We start from the raw sequence: 22,065 nt of genomic DNA on the forward strand, positions 1-22,065 counted from the left end.
TTATGTCGGATTTCTTCAAAAATACATGGCCCATTTCATTACATTTTACTTAAATTATAGTTATATATATATATATATATATATATATATATATATATATATATATATATATATATATATATATATATATATATATATATATATATATATATATGTGTGTGTCAGGGGATTGTTTCATGCTTATTTAAATAAAAATGGAATATGATGTTGTAGGGGCTCGAATCGTGACTACCTCCTCTTTGGCCAACGTCTCTACCACTACGCTATTGCTACTTGGTGTAATTTGCATATTTAGATCTTATATGCTTTTCAATGTCTGCTAACTGTGGCTGAGTGGAGGGCATACCCGTGCAAATGAGCGCAACTACGGGCAAACATTTTGGACATTATAAAAAAAAAATGAAAGTAATATTTTTACGTTTTACATTACAGTTGGGTTTATAGTCTGTGAGGGCATGTGGTGTTGTGTTCCTTGACATTTCCTCGGACTCGCTCGCGGCTGTTTATTTTCAGGACTCTGACTCTTCTGGGGGTGTATCCCTTTGCAGAACTCGGCATTCGGACATGCTCCCTACTTTCCTACACGGACCGTGTTAGCCTAGGGTATGATTCAGCATGCCCTCATGAATATGCATGGAATGCTGACATCATACCGTTAGACTGCAGCCTCTGTGTAAGACATATTAACTCTTACACAGAGGTTTCATGAATCTGGCCCAGTGTGTTTAATGTCATCTGTATAAAATGCAGCCTGTTAATACTCCTATCTATTGGCAATGCTCTTTTTCATCTTGTTATAGCTGTCCAAATATTTGCACTATGTATAGGTTCACTCTATAAGACCTGAAGCTGAATTTTTACTGCGTTAATATGTCATTCTTATGTATTAGGCATTATAATAACTTTATTTAACTGCAACCATATTATGTCAATGTGGAGCTTTTCTCCCTGGGCCCCTGCTGAAAAGGGAATATTACCTCAGTTGGACTTTCCCAGTAAACAAATGTTGAATAACTAACTAACTAACTAACTAACTAACTAACTAACTAACTAACTAACTAACTAACTAACTAACTAACTAACTAAACTAATTTTATGATTCCACCAGGGTGGCTTTTTTTTAGTTAGTTCTGTTTTGTTCTAATTCTTAGTAGGTACAACTGTCTCTCTGCAGTTATTAGTATGCCTGTACAGGGTTTCTGTGAAAAGTGCTGTCTAAGTTTCAGTGTTCTCAATGTTTGGGGGTCTTGAAATGTTGCCAGGTCATCATGTAATAGTAGAGATACATGATTAGCTGGGGTTCCAGGTTCCATGTTTTATTTTTACTTAAAAGGAGATTATTTTGTGGTCTGACCTTACCAGGGAGGACATTGCACTAGGGGGTGTGCAGTGCTCTCCCACATTAGTGAGGACCAGATGCAGTATGTTTGCATCTCTGGTCAGTTTTTCAAAATCCATTTATCTTTCTGCCTGCATGTTTGGTGCCATATATGATTCCTAGTTAATAGCAGGGTAATTAAAATTGCCCATAAATATGATATTGGGTTGGATGGTGTTTCCACTAAGCTTAAACACATGTTATGAGTTTTCCAGGTCAAAGAGGGGAACCTGTAGCTTGCAAGGAAATGGTATGGGATATTACCTATGATGCTTTGAATGTAGAGAAGCTCAAGGGAATCATCCTTTTTGATCATCCTTGAGGTATATTTATTTTTTATGTAAATAGAGACACCTCCACTTTTATGCTTGCCTGTGTAGTAGGTGGTCCAAATGTGTAGAAGATATTAAAGCCTTCCATTGCTGGTGTGCTCTCCACAGCTTTAAAACATGTTTCAGTGACAGCAAAGACATTAGCATTCTCTATGGTGAAGAGAGCTTGTGTGGAGCTGTATTTTTTTTAGACTCCTAGCACTGAGCAGTAACACGTTTAGATATTCTTGGTTTTAGTTTGCCATGTCGGACATATCTTCAGCTTGGCATTGCCTAAAAAGGCACTATGAGGCAGGAGAATGTTTTTGCTAATATCTGAAAGCCTAGAGGGGAGAGGTGCAGACTATTCCTGGCAAAGCAGCATGGTCTATTGACCATCTTCTTCCATGCTGATAAATCTTGTACCCCTTAAAATGACAACATAAACTATGCCAATTTTTAAAGTCAGTCATCTTCTGTTCGTATTGCAGCATTATCCTTTGAGAAGGTAAAATGGTGCTCAGTGCTAGGCTTATACCAGCCTGCGACACATATTCCAAGAGCTGCATGATGTCTCTCTTCATATAGTCTAGGAACGTATGTCTCAGGTCATTTACACCCACATGGACTATGACTGAGTCATACTAGCACTTGTAGTCCAATGACCTAAGTGCATGAATAATATGGCAGATCCTGGTCCCTGATAAGCAACTAACTGAAACTTTCTCCTTACTCACCCTGGTGAGAGGGATATCAGTGTGTTTTACAATAGAGTCTGCAATCACCAGAATGTTTGGTAGTGTAGTGGCTTCTGTTAGGCCCTTAGAAGTAGATGCTCTATGAGATGTGGCTGTATGTATTGATGTGGGTGTTGTTTTGAAAGATTATCCACAGGATTCAGTAAACTCAGTGTCAAAATAATGTTATTTTGACATAGAGAGGACTGTACCTGCACAAGCACAGTCGTAGCAGTAGTGTGCCTTGCATATTCATGAAGCACGCTACTGTTATGGCTATCCAGACACTGAGTGCAGGGGGTGTATCTAAGCAGTACACGCACATCTAAAACACCCCCCTGCATTCAGAAAGCACTATACAGCACTTTTAAATGTATTTAAGTGTCCGCAGACACTGAAATGTAATAAAATGAGTATTCAGTGTACGTGGACACTGAAATAGATAGGGGAGCATGAAACAATGCAGGGGGTGGTGTGTGACAGGATCTGTCACACCCCCCTGCATTGTAAAAGAGCCATATGGCCATAGCCATCAACTGTACAGGTTTCCACAGAATGCCTAGATGCCTGCCTCACATACTTCTAAACCTCCTGTTGCAAGAAAACTGCATAAAGCCATAAAAAATGGGTGTACAAAGGCACAAAAATAGGGACATTATGTAAATATTGCACTGACAAACCTGGAAGCTGATACAATAAAAGTTCTGCAGTAGTACAGACTTCCTGAAGGGTATGAAGACTGAAACACAAATGCCTACCATCTGAAAGTGCAGTACGGCAATAGCCGTTAACTGTACAGGTGTCTACAGAACATCCAGATGCTTGCCTTACATACTTCTCAACCTCCGAGAGCAAGAAAGCTGCACAAAGTCATACATAATGGCGGGACAAAGGCACAAAAATAGGGACACTCTAAATATTGCACTGACAAACCTGGAAAGCTGACAGAATAAAAGTTTTGCAGTAGCTAGGACATCTTGAAGGGTATGAAGACTGAAACACAAATGCCTACCATTTGAAAGTGCATTATGGCCATAGCTGTTTACTGTACAGGTGTCTGCAGAATGCCCAGATGCCTGCCTCACATACTTCTCAACTTCCTAGAGTAAGAAAGCTGTACAAAGCCATAAATAGTGGGGGGACAAAGGCACAAAAATAGGGACACTCTCTAAATATTGCACTGACAAACCTGGAAAGCTGATAGAATAAAAGGTCTGCAGTAGCACTGAAGGGTGTAAAGTCTGAAATCCAAATGTCTGTCAGTATGGTCTGACTTAAACCTCGAGTAATTTGCCAATGATGCTAGAAAACCACAGTCACACTTCCAACCTTTGTAAGGCCAATAATTAAAATCTGTCCCTATGTGTCCCTTTACAATTTCCCTTACTGTGACTGACAAGGAGTACAGATACAGGTCGATAAAGTGGGTCTATGAATTTATAAATTATTTTCCATTCTAGGGTATGTTTAAATGTAGCTGTGCAGGTGTGTGTGTGTTATGGCCCTCTGTTCAGCATTGCTGAAACATCCCATATAAGATAAATAAAAATATACAGCTGAAATTCTCATGTCAAGATCATGTAGTGGTTAGTGTCTCAGCTTTGCATGCAGGGCATTCACGGTTCAAGTACCAAGACAGGCACTTTATTTTTACATGGGAAAGCAGTGTTAAAATAATAATTTTAATTTTAAATTATGTCGTAATTGATGTCTGTCAACCAGGGTAGTGTAGCTGGTCTAAAATGTAAATGTGAGTGCATATAACATGAGAAATCACCCATGTATACACAAGTGTCCCATACAGTATAGTCACACCCCATGGTAATGTAATGAAAGCACATAGAGTGACATCATGTAAAATAAATCATACACACTTACTAACATGTCAGTAATGATTAATGAAGTCATAATCTGATATATTTTTAAAATGAAAAGTGAGCAATGGTTAGCAGTGGTCAGCTATGATTAGTCAGTGTAAGCATTGCTTAAATGTGAATGCTAAGCAGCAGGCAGCTCAGCTAAACGGATTTGTGCACTGTTAAGCAATGCTCAGCAGTTACCCCTTTTAGCTCTGTTCAACCCAGCTTAGCGGTTTTGTGGGTTGCTAAGTTGTGCTCAGCATTTTCAAAATGATGGCAAAGGGTGGGAATATGGTCTTATTTAAACCATGCAGGTGGGAATGCAGCCATAACCTGTTTAGTATGATCTCTGCAGGAACATGTCTGGCATTGGAGAGGGACTGCACTTTCAGGCACAGCGCTGGGGCATCCTGGAGTCCAGGGTCATGGCTGGACTCCTCACAGAACAACATGATGATAAATGGCTGCAGGCCAGTACCAGGGCTCTCAGTACAAAGTGGAGGCCTGGGACCATCTGGTACATGACCTCACCAGTGCCACTGGTATCCCCCAAACTGTTGAGCATTACGACATCATTATGCTGACCTAAAGCATAGGAGGGAGGAACTCTTGGCCCACTGGATCCAAGGTGCTCAGGACCAGCATGCTTCAGCAGTTTGTAAGTATCCCAGATAGAGTTGTACCAAATACTAGCCTGAGTATGTGCTAGACAGGTAAGCATAATGTTTGTTTCTCACCACCTACAGCTGCAGAAGAGAGAGCTATGAACATTGATGCCCATGCTGACAGACTGACAAGGATGCATCGACAGGCTGGTGAGTACAGATCTATCTTGCAGTGTATAGTGCCGTAAAGCAGAAGGAGTACATTGTTTACTGCTAGTAGGAGTATTGTGTACACTGTCTAATGAAAAGTCACATTTGTCAAACTAACACTTATTCACAGGATGTCCATTAATAAAAGTGTCATTTCACTGTATTAAAAGTATACAACACACTGTTGTGTTTACTCTGGTATGTTGTTGTAGAAATGAATGTGTACAGGTCCTTTACAGCAAATATGGCATTGACAGCATGAAATAACTGAGGTTGTTCTGGGAAACAGCTAGTATGCATTGCAGTCTTGTGTTAACCTTTGCTTTTCAGTTTGTATTATTTCAAAGGAGTAATACACAGAACAATAACTATCTGCCATGAATGAATTTCAGAATTGCAAGGTCAGACTGTCCAACCCAGAGAGTATTAGTCAGAAATAAGTCAAGCAGTAAACAACAGTTTCCAAATAGCTCAGTGTGATGGAAAACAGCATTGTTTTTCATTTTCGTACGTCCAGACATGGTTTGAATCCAGGGAGTGGTACTGAGATGTGTGCATATATACACAACAGAAGCCCTGAATATTTGTAGAAACAGTCAGAAAGTGTTAGCAGATATTTTCCCCACAGGTCTCACAGGTAAAGAAATCTGTGTAGTAGCTGTAGGAAGGGTATACTAATACACCTGGATATGTGTAGAAACCCCATCAGAAAGTGTTAACAGATATTTTCTCCACAGCTCTTACAGGTAAAGAAATGTGTATAGTAGCTGTATGAAGAGTATACTAATACACCCGAATATTTGTAGAAACATTCAGAAGGTTTTAACAGATATACCTCCAAATGTCTTACACGTAAAGAAATGTGTGTATTAGCTGTATGAAGCGTATATTAATACACCTTGTACAACTCTTCCACTTTCCAACCCCATATGCCTGCAAATGTCAGCAGGATAGGTACATACACCATGCTCTCTTCCCGATACATGTCTCACAAGTGTCATGCTGTCACAGCTAGTGGTCACTGCTGCCAATATGAATAGGAATCCAGGTGAATTATGCTAGTATCAAACTCACACAAGATCATTGCAGGGTACCCCTGCTATGTCAAGTATGTAACCCTGACATGTACAAGCCCCCTCCAGTAAAGTAGCCACAGTGTACCCAGTTTGTCCCAAACCATTACAGGTTGACAATCTAACAGGTGTGTATGTGCCACAGAAGCTATGGGCCATAGGTAGATGTAACGTTAGGGCAGACCTGCAGAGTACTGAGCAGTACTGTTGTGAAAAATAGAAGTCAATGCAGTTGTTAATGGATGTTTTATTCTCTTCCCCCACCTGTCATCTGCATCAATAATTATTATTCATATACTATGGGTATGTTGTTCTCAAAACCTATTGTTGGGACATGTGTTCTATTATTATTCATATATTTCATTTGTTGCATATTAACATACCCTGTTCAAATACCATTATTGGTGGCCTGTTGCCATCAATGTAACTTGGATGCTGTTAAAATGCTTACTGTTTTTCCATTTATGTATGTGTTCTGTTTGCCATGCAACTGTTTCAAATCTGTTGGTTTGGGTTAATGGGAACACCTGCACATGCTGTTATAACTAATTTTGAAATGTGTTGTTCATGACTAACCAATATTTCTTGGAAAACCACAACACCATAGCACCTTTGGGAAGGCAGATACAGGCAGATCCACCTGTTCCACCCCATCTGGCCATGGCACTGGGCCCCAGCACATCGGGTACCCAACCCGGAACATTCTCCTCTGCTGGTCCTGCACCACCTTTAGGTCGAACCATCTCAGGGGATGGGGCCCATCCACCCTCTGGGCGTGGGTGCAGAATGGAGCCCATCACCCACTGATTGTTCTGGGGTATGGTGCATAGCTAACCAAGTTGGGTGGGCAGCAGGCTCATGGACCTCTGATTCCCAACCATCCTACCCGTCCAAAGTATTTATCCCCTCATGTGTCATATACCACCTCTGTCTGCTGTCTTGTGTGTCTTGTCTGTCTGCAAATGCTACCTATCCTACCCAACCTACCTCCCCAAACATACCTACAGCCCTTCCTCAACATCACACTCTCACCTAAAAAAAAAGGGCATCTGTCCCATAAAAAATGTATTGCCCCATACATACCTCTACATTTTGCCCCAATGTACAATGGAATTAATCAATCTACCCACAAATCATTCTCCAAATGTCTGTCACTAACACCCCTCCTTGTGGGGTGTGAGGCTGTAAATTCCAAATTCTACATATCATTCACAGCTGTTGCTGCAGAAGAAATGTAGAGCTATGGTCCTTTCCTAAACCCATCCTGCACATCCATAGCTGGTTTACCTATTGTTTTACCCCCTGCTTGTCCCATTTCATGACTTTCCTATCACTTTTTTTCTTTTCTTTAATTAAAATTAGCGCGGGTGTAAGCGGATTTAACAGTCTCTTTGCATCGCTTAGCTCTGCGCAAAACTGCACTAACCCACTTACAATTGCTTAAAAGTGCCTTAATTACTCTGTCTGTATCAGCCCTTGTTCTGACCAACAACAAACTAATCAGCCCTGCTAAGTCTCAAACCCAGGATGCTGTGCACTACAATCACAGCAATGTACCACTACACCGTCTGATCTGTGGGAAGTGGTAATGCTTTTACAAACATATGCATTCTGGTCATTTAACATTAATGAAAAACCCAGGACCCTGTACACTATAATCAGAGCAACGTACCTCTACACCATCTGATCTGCATGAATTTGTGATGTTTCTACAAACATATCATGCACTACAGTCATTTAACATAAGGGAAACAGATATATATATATATATATATATATATATATATATATATATATATATATAAAACAAGATAAACGAACCAAACTAGAAAAATGAATGAAGTGAACCTTAGAGCGAACCAAACAAGCTGAATATCAGAATGCTGTCACTGTCAGTGGTGAAATCCACGCCAAGAACAAGAAAGCTCCAGTATAGTTAGGAGATTTATTTGAAGCGCTTTTCGTTTGCCTCCTAGGCAGACTTCATCAGAAACTGTTATTGTTACATTGAGCTTGGTTTAAATAACATGACATCATAATTAAATTGAAACCAATTAACAATAATTGCAATAAAGAATTTAAAAGCATACTAGTTCATGTCATTCTACCAGTCCAAGTTCTATTAAAAACACTTGAAATTTTATAAAAAATCTTTAAAATATTTAACTTAACAAACACACTCAAATAGTATTGAACTGATTGTGTAAAGACTGTCCAGTGAAAATAAAAATGTGTGTGTGGAATTGAAACTATGTCATATTAAATATGTCAAGATAACATTATGTCAACCATAGGCTTCAGTATAATGTTAGTACCTTGCCCCAAGTACAAATATACTGGTAGTTTATATATCTTTTTTTAAAAAACAATACATTCAACAAACACACGTTAGTATTACCTTTAATGCTTAAAAAATCATTAACAATGTAATATAATATAGTAATGTAATGTGTAGTACATAAACACCAAACTGTCCTAATGGTAAGTTAATGAATTTACCAAAGTACTGCTACAAAAGTGATACTACAAAAATAGTGATGATAATAACATCCTATTAAAGATAGTCACAACCACTGTGTTTGCGCCTAAGTTATCTCCTTAAACTCAACATACGGAGGACACTAGTGATGGAACAAGCTTCATTCAACCCAGGGGTATGATATGCTTCCAATCTAATCTGCCAGTACAGTTCCCTTTCTAACAGTCTAAGTTGAGTTGGTCCACCTCTACAATCCTGTGTAACCTGCTCTATACCTATAAATTTAAAACTGTGTGTAGGGTGATCTTGAATGTGTTTAGCCAAAGCGCTAGTTTCTTTACATTTCCTTATTGCATACGTAATGCAATACATCACTATTTTTGTAGTATCACTTTTGTAGCAGTACTTTGGTAAATTCATTAACTTACCATTAGGACAGTTTGGTGTTTATGTACTACACATTACATTACTATATTATATTACATTGTTAATGATTTTTTAAGCATTAAAGGTAATACTAACGTGTGTTTGTTGAATGTATTGTTTTTTAAAAAAAGATATATAAACTACCAGTATATTTGTACTTGGGGCAAGGTACTAACATTATACTGTAGCCTATGGTTGACATAATGTTATCTTGACATATTTAATATGACATAGTTTCAATTCCACACACACATTTTTATTTTCACTGGACAGTCTTTACACAATCAGTTCAATACTATTTAAGTGTGTTTGTTAAGTTAAATATTTTAAAGATTTTTTTATAAAATTTCAAGTGTTTTTAATAGAACTTGGACTGGTAGAATGACATGAACCAGTATGCTTTTAAATTCTTTATTGCAATTATTGTTAATTGGTTTCAATTTAATTATGATGTCATGTTATTTAAACCAAGCTCAATGTAACAATAACAGTTTCTGATGAAGTTTGCCTAGGAGGCAAATGAAAAGCGCTTCAAATAAATCTCCTAACTATACTGGAGCTTTCTTGTTCTTGGCGTGGATTTCACCACTGACAGTGACAGCATTCTGATATTCAGCTTGTTTGGTTCGCTCTAAGGTTCACTTCACATATATATATATATATATATATATATATATATATATATATATATATATATATATATATATATATATATATTATATACATATATATGACCTCCATGCCTTAATCTCCTTTTACCATCCAGATATTGTCATTCTGACAGAGACCTGGCTTGAGCCCCTAATTCAAGATAATGAAATCACAGCACCATACTACAATATAATCAGAAATGACAGAGTAGGAAAAAGGGGTGGAGGAGTAACAATACTATATAAAACTCACCGTATCTTAGAAAAAATAGACATAACAACCCCAGACCTAGATAACACTGAACTCATCCTCACTAAACTGAAACTTAACCCACATAAACACATCAACATTATAGGATACTACATCACCCCAGGGAACAATATTACCATCACAGAAAAACTATTAGAATGGATAACCAACACCTGTCCCCAAGAAAACATCCTCTTAGACAACCTTAATATTGACTGGGTCAACTGCTCCAGTCTAAATCCTATCTTCCATATCAGCCTACATGGACTAACCCAACTAATAACTTCCCCCACCAGAACAGACAAAAGAACCAAACATAAATCTATACTAGACTGGATACAAGTATCTCATCATTCCCACATATCTCATGCTGGCTGCCTGCCAGACACCCTCAGTGACAACCTACCTACATTTCTAATAAGAAGCAAAACTCCCTAACTAACCCAAGAAACTGTTGGAATGTAGGAATAGAAAAAACTTCAACCAACTCAACTTCAATAATGACCTAAAACTATGAAACTGGACCCCCCCTAAAAACTTTCGACCTTGATGAAGCAGTACTATACTTCAATACTACCTTCATTAACATACTTAACCACCATGTCCCTCCTAGAACTACAAGAATCCGAACTAAACATGCACCTTTGCTAACTTTAAATACTAAAATATTACTCTGAGATAGGAACAAAGCATGGGCAAACTGTCATAAAAGCAAATCCCAAATAGACAAACAAACATACCGTCAGTTACGTAACAAAATCAAACAACTTATTAAAATAGACAAAATCTCCTACTAGCAAAATATGCATAATAAATATATTAACAACCCAAAAAAGTTCTGGGCTGCTGTCAACACTGTACTACAACCAGAGAAAACAACCACCCCTACCCCGAAAATAGTGAACAACCATGACAACGTCCCCACTCAGCTCAACAAATTCTTCACAAAAACTATCCAAAACCTAGCCAACAACCAACTAAGCCCCAACAAACTATCCCCATCTAAAACACCCTCTTCACCCAAAACAAATCTCAGTTACCCCATCTTCACCTTCAACCCAGTGCCAACCAAAATCATACAAAAATTACTCCTAAAACTTAGGTCAGCCTCTATAGCCGCTGATAATCGACCTTCCGAATATGTGCAACTAACAGCTGAAGCAATAGCTTACCCTGTCTCCATATTAATAAACAGATATATCTCAGAGTGCAAAGTACCCCATCTTTGGAAAATATCACATTTTACACCACTGCACAAAGGCGGTACTTCTGTAGAACTTAGTAGCTATCGACCCATAGCTATACTATCCCCCCTATCAAAACTTCTAGAGAAGGTTGTCCACATGCAATTGATGAAGTACCTGTTAGAAAACAAATTAATATCCACTCAGCAACATGGTTTCAGACCCTTCCATAGCACCATCACTGCACTTACATCATTCACTAATACCATCAATAACCACAGAAACAATGGCTTATCTAAAGCCTTTGACATGGTCAACCATGAAAAACTGCTTCATACAGTATATACCCTAAATCTCAGCTTCTCTATTATTTCTAGGTTTAAGAGCTACCTAGATGGCAGGCAACAAGTTGTAAAATGGCAAAATCAGCTCTCTCCCTTACTGCCTGTCTGCCTAGGGGTACCCCAAGGCTCTATCCTGGGTCCTCTACTCTTCACTCTATTTACTAATCAACTATCATCCACCATACCCAAAGCCTCAATAGTCCAATATGCAGATGACACCACCATTATCTATGCAGCCAACTCCTCTCCCTAACACAAGAATGCTTTTTCCTGGCAGAAACATGGATCACTAACCAAAACCTCATTCTAAACCTAGCCAAAACTAAATTGCTTCTCTTCAGCCCTCACAGATCTCCACCCTTCTCATCTAACTTTTCAATCTCCTCTCATAACAACACCACCATCACACCCAGCAGTCACACCAAACTACTAGGCCTCGAATTTGACAATAACCTTAAATTTTACATTCATATCTCCCAGACCATAAAAAGAGTCCACAGAAAAATGGGCCTACTCTATCGCAACAAACAGTTTCTCACCAGTCACTCTAAGGTTATCACAGCCAGGACACACCTCCTATCGACCCTACTTTATGCCTCCCCCATACTTACCAATCTCAGAAAAACTGAGCTCAACAAACTAGATAGCTGCTACAATAAAATAGCCACATTTGCCACAAGATCACCTTCTAGAACCCACCATTGTGAAAGCCTAAAAAACCTCAACTGGCTAGAACTCCCCCTGACCCATTAGGTCAACCAACTAGCACTTGCTCACAAAGTACTACATCAGCCAGGCAACACACCAGCCCTGCAGCAACTACTCCAGCCCAACACCACTACCAGATCCCTAAGATCAAGTACCCAATACCTTCTTACTTAAGGTAACAAACTTTAAAAATGAGGCAGGTAGATCCATTTATAGCCACTCCATCTCTAAAATCTGGAACTCCCTTCCAGCACACATAATAAATAACAACTCCACCACCCAATTCAAAGAAAAGAAACTACTCAAAACACACTTCCTGAATCACAGATTATGTACCTGTACTACCCCTGGATAGTAACTCATATGTCTCTGAGTCTAGCAACTAGAGTAACAGCTTATCTACTGCTTTTGTAATGTCTGAATGGGGTAATAGTATCACTGAACACTGTAAAGAAACCTAAAGGACATATTATGTCTCTCATGTGTGGAAATGAGTTATGAAGTTATCTACTCTATCTTCCTTCTATATTTGCTTAAACACCTCTATAACATGTATATATTAATGTAGCCTGTGAATGTTGGCAAATACACTCTTTGGTTAATTCACTGTTTTATATGTACTATATTTCTATAAGAAGTATAAAGATTGGGTACTCTATAGATTGTTTATTGAACCTTTTGGTTAACATGTCTTTCTCTTGTTAATGATGTTACTGCTCTGGAGCTTTTCTCCCCTGGCCTCCACTGAAAATGGACATATATCCAGTTGGACTTTCCCTGTTAACAAATGTAAAATTAAAAAAAAAAATAAATATATATATATATCCTTTCCTCTGACATGTTTGAAACAGCATGTTGTAATACTGTAGAATTTAAAGCATTTGTAAAATCAGTATGTATGCTCCCAGAAGGAGTAGTACCACTACTACTGCTGAATGATCCCTCAGAGCCACATGCTCCAGGGAATCTAAACCTTGTCATCACAGTGGACGGGGCATGCTGGAGGGATGAGTTCCTGACCCAGAGGCTCCCCATGCTCTGGAGCAGAATGCATATGCATGTCAAGTGGAGCGCCTCCTTAGCCCTCTTCAAGAGGAACCTTGACGACTGGATGGGAGATAGGGGGTTCACCGCAGGGATCACGTCAGCCACCCTGCTGGACAGGGGTCCAGGGAAGTAGGTATTGTGGGAAGAAATATCCAGGGAATTGTTATGGCTGGGCTTGTATAGGCCCTAGGGCCGATAGCCTAGTGCCAACCTATGAACCTATGAACCTATATAGATAACCAACCTCTTATTGCAAGACATCTGCAAAAAGCCTGAAAAAATGGGGAGATAAAGGGCAAACAATAGTGACACCCTTGAAATATGGCTGTTATATGCATAGAAGTCTGCTGGAGTAGCATGGTTTGATTTAACATATAATTCCTGATAAATTCCAGGTTTGAAGCACAGACGAATGTCATTATTTACTGATGTCATTGCTCACATCATCCCAGTGATGTATCAGAAACCCACAACTGTTATTGGCAACAGACCAAACATATGAGCATCTGGACAGTGTCTAGACATGTGGATAGTGCAGAGGTATGACTGCAGTCATGTAACAGAATATACAGTAGAAAACAGTGACAGCTGCCAACCATTTTCCCAGACCAACACAACACTACCCCAAATCAGCTCTGGGGAATTACTCATGTATTTCCAAAGATATCATGCACTACAGAGCTGGAACTGTAGGGAAAAGCAGATATTGTTGCAAAAATGTCCACCCACAACCATTTGCACCACAGTCACAGCAACATATCAGTACCCCAAATGAACTCTAGAGCACTACGACTGTTTGAACAAACATATCCTGATTGCCAGTCACACACTACACCAACATATGCTGCCCAAACTCACAGTCTCCTGGGAATCTTGAGGTGTTACAGTGCATTACTCAGTCTGCCCCTACAAACATATACACCTGATAGACCACCAGCAACAGTAGCAGCATGCACAGTCAGATATAAAGGATCTATGGAACTCACATCTGCTATTTTCCTTATTCAGCCCAACAACATTTACACAGAACACTGCTACACAATCTTGGCAGTCTGTTAACAATAGCCAGACATACATAACTCTCAACTGTACAGACTTCTACACAATGTCCAGGGTATGGAACCATATTTATGGCCACTGCCACATACCACTTCCAGGAGTCTTGAGTGCAGTCAGTAAATAATGATATACCATACCTCTGAACCTCTTACTGCAAGACATCTGGACAAAGCATGACATACTTGGGGGACAGGGGGCTGGAAAGAGGGACATATCTCATTCAATGGTGTTACAAACTGAAACAGTTGCTGGTGTTACAGGCTTTGTTGTAACATAACATTACTGAAGAATATGATGTCTGAAATACTAATGGATGTCAACATTTACTGACTACAATCCTCACATTATCCTGCTGATTTCACAAAAACAGAAATTGTATGAGAAACAGACTAAACATAACAGGCAAACCTCTGGGCAGTCTGTGGACATGAGGACAATTGAGAGGTATGTCAAAGACATATCACTGTCAGATGTCAAGTCACAGTGAAAATGCATGTCCAGGCAAACCCTGTTAATCTAGCAATCCTCTATGTGTATAACAGCAATACTTACTTACAATCTGTACCCAATTCTGGAGCATTGTCCCACATGTTGTTGGGCTGTCTCCACATGTCCTGTCCTGAGAGGTATTCCCACCTACTGTCTGTGAAGCTATAGCCCCATACCTCCATAATGTCCTCCACACAGGCAAGGAAAAGGGGCAAGGCCCACATGAAGGACTTAGGTATAGCACTGTGTTGCTATGGAATTGGCTAATGGAAAGACAACACAGCTGCTCTGGATGCACGTAGCAAGTGGGAGACACTGATTGATGCACAGGCCATCATCTGCTCTTGAACATTACCTACAAAAGGCAAGCCACTGCCTATACAACACAGGTCTAAACCCATATACACAAAGACAGACTGCTGCTACAAAAACCTAACCATTTGCATTGATGTGAGGAAACTCATCAGCACTATAACAGGTATGTCAAGCACGTAAGCTTGTAATGGAATATAGAAGGAGATGCAATAATGTCAAATAGGACATTAAACACTAGGCTGCAACAAGACCTGCTGGACTCACATGCTGCTGTCTGGCACCTATGGCCATTCCTGCTCGCCCTGTCTGCATTGACATGGCTTACATCTCTGGTCACTGCAGCAAAGGTCAGCTCATGTATGACTACTACTGGAGTGTCTGTTGTCCAGTATTGAGTGTGATACTGCTAGGCCAGCTACCTGGAATGTTGTAATTATTCATATGTCACCTGTGAATGCTACTCTGATACATATGCTTGTCTTACAAATGTAAGACACCTATATAGGGTATGTGGATAGTACACAATAGGTGCAGGAGTGTGTGTTGAACTGTATGTTATATACTGAGTCCATACCTGACAACTGTCCAGAGTTTTTCAGACTGACCACATGTCTGTCTCGTATTTGTAGTCAATGCCTCATACAGTTGTGCATTGTCTGACACATCACTGGCAACCCATTAAAGACTGAAGTCATAACATAATAGCATACATTGGTTTGTCAGATGTCATATTCTGCAGAGTAGACCTGTGAATGCGACACTGTCTTTGCTGACAACTAAGTGTGTTTCAGCTAGATTCATAAAGTGACACTATTTTCTGGCCTTTGCCCACCAGTGATGTGTGCCTTTGTGCAAATGTCTTGCTTTAACAGGAGCTAGGTGTCTTACCATGAAACCCATGTCAATGCAAGTGTACCTTCTCCTGTAGGATGCCAACATTTGTGCAGTCACTGACACCTGCTTTGTAGCTGTGGAGAGCACACTAACCTTGCCAGTTTACTCATCCCATAATACACTTAGATCCCAAATTGAAACCTGAAAAGCCACAGGAGGTGGAGTGTTGAACATTATCATACACATACACGTCTCCAGGCTGGCCAAACAGTATGACACATGGGAGACATCCTGAGTGCAGTTAATACTTGACAAAACACATACTCAAATCATAGCTAGCTACAGGCCTCCAGCCATGACCATAGACACCTACCTCACCTATTGGGACCTTCTGGAATCTGTCAGGATTCAATCATCTGCCCTACCCTGGCTGACTTCAACTACCCAAACATAGCATGCATGACCTATGCCACCTGAACATGAATGCATAGAGATTCCTCTGCTTTGTCAATGGCAATGCAGTGGATCAGCCGGTCAACACTCCTATGACAGGTGGCAATATCCTGTACCTGGTCTTAGCCAACATAAATAGCCACAGTAGCACTCCTACAGTGTCATCCTCCTTGGTAAGGTCTTACCACATAGCCATCACTGTTCAGGTCACCATCTCACCTGCCCACCCCCCCTTTACAGTGTCAAACAGAATTAACTTTACACAAATGACTATGAACCTCCTCAGAGCAGGTAGAAGTAGCTTTACAGCCAACTTCCTATCAGTTGGAACTAGCAGTAGTGTCCAGGCCCAAACCACAATACTATGTGGGCACCTACACAGCTGTATGGACTCAGCAATACCAGGACATCATCTCCCTCAGGCTAGGGCAAATGTCTGTTGTGGACAGCAGCAATACACAGATACCATAATAAGTGGAAATAATTGCAGGACAGGGCCAAGAAGAAACAGGTGCCTTATTCAAAGCAATGCCACCTTGGTCTACACAAGCATATAAGGTCACAGGTGAATTACCCTAAGGCTATATTTGAGTGCAAATTGGACACATCCACCAAGGCCAATCAGTAGGCCTTCCACACATGTGTCTGCAATCCCAGAGGCAAAACACAAATCTGCTCTGTAGTGGTGGTCAATAACACAACATACCCATATGGCATAGGTATAGGCAACTGGCTGCAGAAAGGTGAAGTGTAAACATCACTCCCTGTCCCCCCATTGGTACACATGCACATGCACAGCACCTGCCACCCTCCCCTCATCATCAGGAAGGAGGTCTGTAATGCCCTCTCAAAGGCAACACACAAAAGTCTCCATAGGCCTGATACTATCCCAGCTGCATCCCACATGAACACAGGCATAGGCTCTCAGATGCATTCTCACTGTAGTCAACCACAGCCACATCTGCACAGAGGACAGCAACTGTCATCCCTATGCACAAAGGCGGAGCAATCCACCAACCCAGCCAATCATATGCACATCAGCCTAACTAGCCTGCTCTGCAAGGGCGTGGAAGGTAATATCAAGCACATTATGAACAGGGACATTGGCAACATCAAAATTCCTGAGCCCAAACAGCATGGTATTGTCAAAGGGAGGTCAAGCCTGTTAAACCTAGTCAACCTCTCTGAAGTGGTCAACAGACACAAGGATGAAGAGAAGATGGTGAACAATGCCTACCTTCACCTAGCCCGATCATCTCACAATAATCCCCAGGCAGCCAGGATACATATGCCTACACAGCTAGGCACCAACCTGTATGCTACCAGATGGGAATCTAACTGACTCAATGATAGTACCCACTCAGTCAAACTAGTGGAACTCACCTCTAGTAGTAGAGTCTTCCAAAGTGCTGTACCCCAAAGATTGGTCTGGGGGCCTCTACTGTTTGAGATATACATACCTGAGATACAGGACAAAAGCAGTGGTTTATGACTGACCAGGTGTACAGATGCTTGCAAGCTGGCCACTGTCTTACATTCCTCTACTGATGTGAGCATCCACCAAGAGGCCCTAACTCAATTAATGACTGGTGCAAGAAGCATTTCTGAAAACTGAATGCCAAGAGAGGCATCATTCTGCCTGCTGTGGCAGATGTCATCCACACTAAGTATGACAGTAATAATGTACTGAGCATACAATCAGGTGTGAGGCAACTTGTGCACCAAGAGTGGTAGCAACCTGACAGTTTGCCACCTTGTATGCAACATTGTGTGGAAGGATGTCTACATGGCCCACCTCACAAATACGGGTATGTCATCCAGGAACCAGGAGGCCGCAACATCCCTGTATTTCACCCTTATCAGACGCATTACCAAGTACAATGGCTCCTTGACATATACCTTGCCAAGCAACTGCAGTACTTGCAGAGACCACAGAGGTTCCTGACCAGGCAATTATAGGGTCTGCAACACCTATCCTATGCAGGTAGGCTGAAAGCCCTGTCCCTGTACTCAGTTTCATACAGACTGATCATAAGTGACCTGTGTCTGGCATGCAAGGCCATGTCCAAACCAGCCTTGGCATTTCTGCATATCTGTAAGACAAATCGCTCATCATACATGCAAGGCCCTCACCTGGTCTGTATCATGTATAGTACTTGTTGGCGGGATAGTGAAGTGTCCCACACAATACACTATCTATAAAATACACTCCTTCCCCATGTCTAGCAGAGTATGTGTATAACCTTCTTGAAGAAGAAGCTGGATAATTGCATGGGAAATGGATGAGACACCCCTGGGATCCTGCATGTGTCCCAGCTGGACAGGGAAAACAGGTGCTGGCTTGGAAGGGGCATGGGCGAAAGTCTGGGCCAGGCTTATGAGGGCATCAGGGCCTTTAGCCTGGTATCATCATATGAGGCTATGCATCAAGTACTTTACATGTGTCCTGTATGTATTGCAGACTGTCCTGCATTGTTGTCTGAAAAGAATCCCTGTGAGTCTGAACTGTGTATGTACTGCAGTGATATTGTATAGTCTTGTCTCCTCATCAGTTATCTTCACATATCGGTACACCTTGTTATTGTGTGTCATCTGTATAGCAGTAAGTCAGCTCTTAAAGTATGTGCATATGCACTTGGTGACACTGTATAGCTCACTCCAATAGCCTGGTCTTGACCACAATTACTATTCTGCTACTAGGCCTATCACACTGTAGAAATTGTCACCCTTTGTCGTGGGCCTGACAATAGCAGTGAAAGAGATGGATTGAGGCAGGCAGAACTACCATAAGGTCTGCCCTGAAGGGCCCATAGGTACCACAGCTGTGCCAGGCTGTACCAGGAGTGTGTGTGTGTGTGTGTGTGTGTGTGTGTGTGTGTGTGTGTGTGTGGTCTGTGTCTGTATATATATATATATATATATATATATATATATATATATATATATATATATAGATATATATATATATATATATATATATATATATATATATATATATATATATATCAGCAGACATAATACTACAGGGTATTAATGTACATATGTTGTGTTCCCCTCACAGGTGAACACAGAGCTTGATGTCCCTCCCCCTCACAACCTGATGTCAGTATCTTAGCGGACTCCCATGATGATGGTGGTCATAGTGAGGCACAGGTTGGTTTGATGGTGGCTAGATCCGTGCCATTGTTTGGTATCCCACTTTCACCCACAATGTCCCTGCACACAGTCAGTATGCCTACACATGCACAGTCTCCACCATCCATGGATAATGGGCAGGTTAAGGGTGGTGGCATGGAACAGGCTAGTGTGTTGAGTATGGCGAGTGTGAGTGTAGACACCAGCCATAAACAGAGAGCAGGCAAGGTCACACACAGGCAGATGGACAGGGGTGCTCAACAGAGGACTGCTGCCCTTCTAGCCCCTATCACAAGTGCCATGGTAGGTGTCACTAGATGCATGTTGCAGTCCATGATGGAGGCACAGGTGTGTACTGACTGCAACACCAGACAGATGCTCAGAGTCATGCATACAGTGCTCCCTGCCATGCGTGATGACCTCCACAGCAGTTGTGATGCCATATGTCATCTTGCCAATGTTGTGGATAGACAGTGGGGTGAGACATTGTCACTGCTTAACCATGGTGATGTGATGGGAGTAGGGCATCGGCCAGGGGGATGTAGGTCAGCAACATGAACAGCTGTGAGCCCACATGGCCCTGTGCATTCACAGTCCGATAGTGGCATTACCAACAGTACTACTGATGGGAGGGTGCTGTCCACACCACATGGGAGCAGGCTATAGGCACGTTGTCCTGGTTAGTCCCATCAGGGATGCAGATCCAGCAGACAGCATTCACCATCAAAGAGTAGTACTGCATCTGCCCTTGGGCCTGGCAGTGCCAGTGATACTCATAGTAGACTCAGTTACCACATATCTGGTGGGAGATGGTAAACTGTACATCCTGCCATGTACGGTCCACAGCTCTCTAACATAGCCCTGTATCGGGCATCCACATTGCATGCAGGTGTGCAGATGAACAGTCACACATCCCTATCCCAGTCCAGTCACCACCAGACATGCAAAACTCCTCTACATGGCCCAGTTGAACATCACCCCTCCAGACACACACACACGATGTTAGCCATATGGCCCAGCTTAGGCCTCTGACAATCCAACACCACACTCTGTGCATGTGATGATACATGTGCTACAACCCTGTTAGCCATACCATTGATGCACAGACACACTCATATAGGTCCGATGCACAGGGTGACTATGGTACAGTGTAGCAATGTCACGCTGTGTAAGGTGCTGTCTGATGGCAGTAATTATGGGTACACATCGAGATGTATGTACCTTATTAGCCATGATGCACTATTGCTGTTAGCTGACTGACTGTAGTGTCTGTGGGCCTCCTGACAGTAGCAATGATGAGTAAGGCGGAGTGGAAACACAGTTACCTTTTCATAGCCAAGGTACAGCTGTACATGTACATGTTTACCAGGTGTGTTTACATGCCACAGTGTGTGAGGGGCAATTGTGGCAGACAGTGTGACCTTGCATACATACCCTTGACACAGCCATCTAGCCTGCATACATATCACCTGAGTGTTCTGTTGGACCACAGGCTCACACATACAGAGGAGGTTACTTGAGTACTGGGCACTAGATCCCTCACCAGCTTAGCCATTCAGCACCTGTTGCCCCTGCCATTTCCGTCACATCCACTCAACCATCATGCAGTTGATGAGGGTTTGCCTGGTACTGTGTATGACAGGATTGGAGTACATATTCCTGATACAGGTTAGCCTGTGTTAGTCTAACTTGACAATCACCAGCATGTGTGTCTGCTATATCATATGCATATTAGGCCTCTCATGCTGGTAGTGCACACAGAGTCATAGTCCTGTACATGGGGCAGCTGACAAAGGGCTGAGCACTGCTCCTATCTGCACAGTCTTATGAACAATAGCACTAAATACATAATACAAATAGCACAGCGATACTGTAGTGTGGCACTGTCTGCACTACTATTGAAGTAGGTGGCAATTGCAGGGATTGATAGGATTGGCAAGGGTGGGTTCAGAGGCCCTTAACATGTTAAGGCCATCTCACACACACACATGCACACCGCTGCATGGGGTCATGCATTGAGACACACATGCACATGGAAGATGACCTACCCATCTATTAATGTACAATACACAGTGATATGGCTATTGCATCACAGTGGCTTGGAGTTAGAAACCATGTAACTGTGTTTGTACAGTGGATGACATCTGTATGGGCCGACAATAGGTTGGCAATGGGGAAGTTCATAGGGTGGAAGAGGCACACAAAATAGTATAGCCATCACATACACACACTGAAGACAGCCACAGGAGCTGTGCATACAAAAACACATACACAGTTGCCAATAGACATACTAGTTACCCTACATATCCACTTGCATGTACTATAATGCTGGGTACACATGCCATGCTCTACATACATTATATGCATGGGACATAACACACAATCTCTTACAACAGGTAATCTTGTCAATGCCTTCAGGGATTGAGGGATAACCCACCAGCCATAGCAATTGGTCTCATCTACTGCTCCTACATACCTGCACAACTGATAGTGTGACAGACTTTGTATCAGCATGATGT

Source organism: Protopterus annectens, chromosome 11.part0 (genome assembly GCF_019279795.1).
Source record: "Protopterus annectens isolate FY-2018-M chromosome 11.part0, PAN1.0, whole genome shotgun sequence".
Lineage (NCBI taxonomy): Eukaryota > Metazoa > Chordata > Ceratodontiformes > Protopteridae > Protopterus > Protopterus annectens.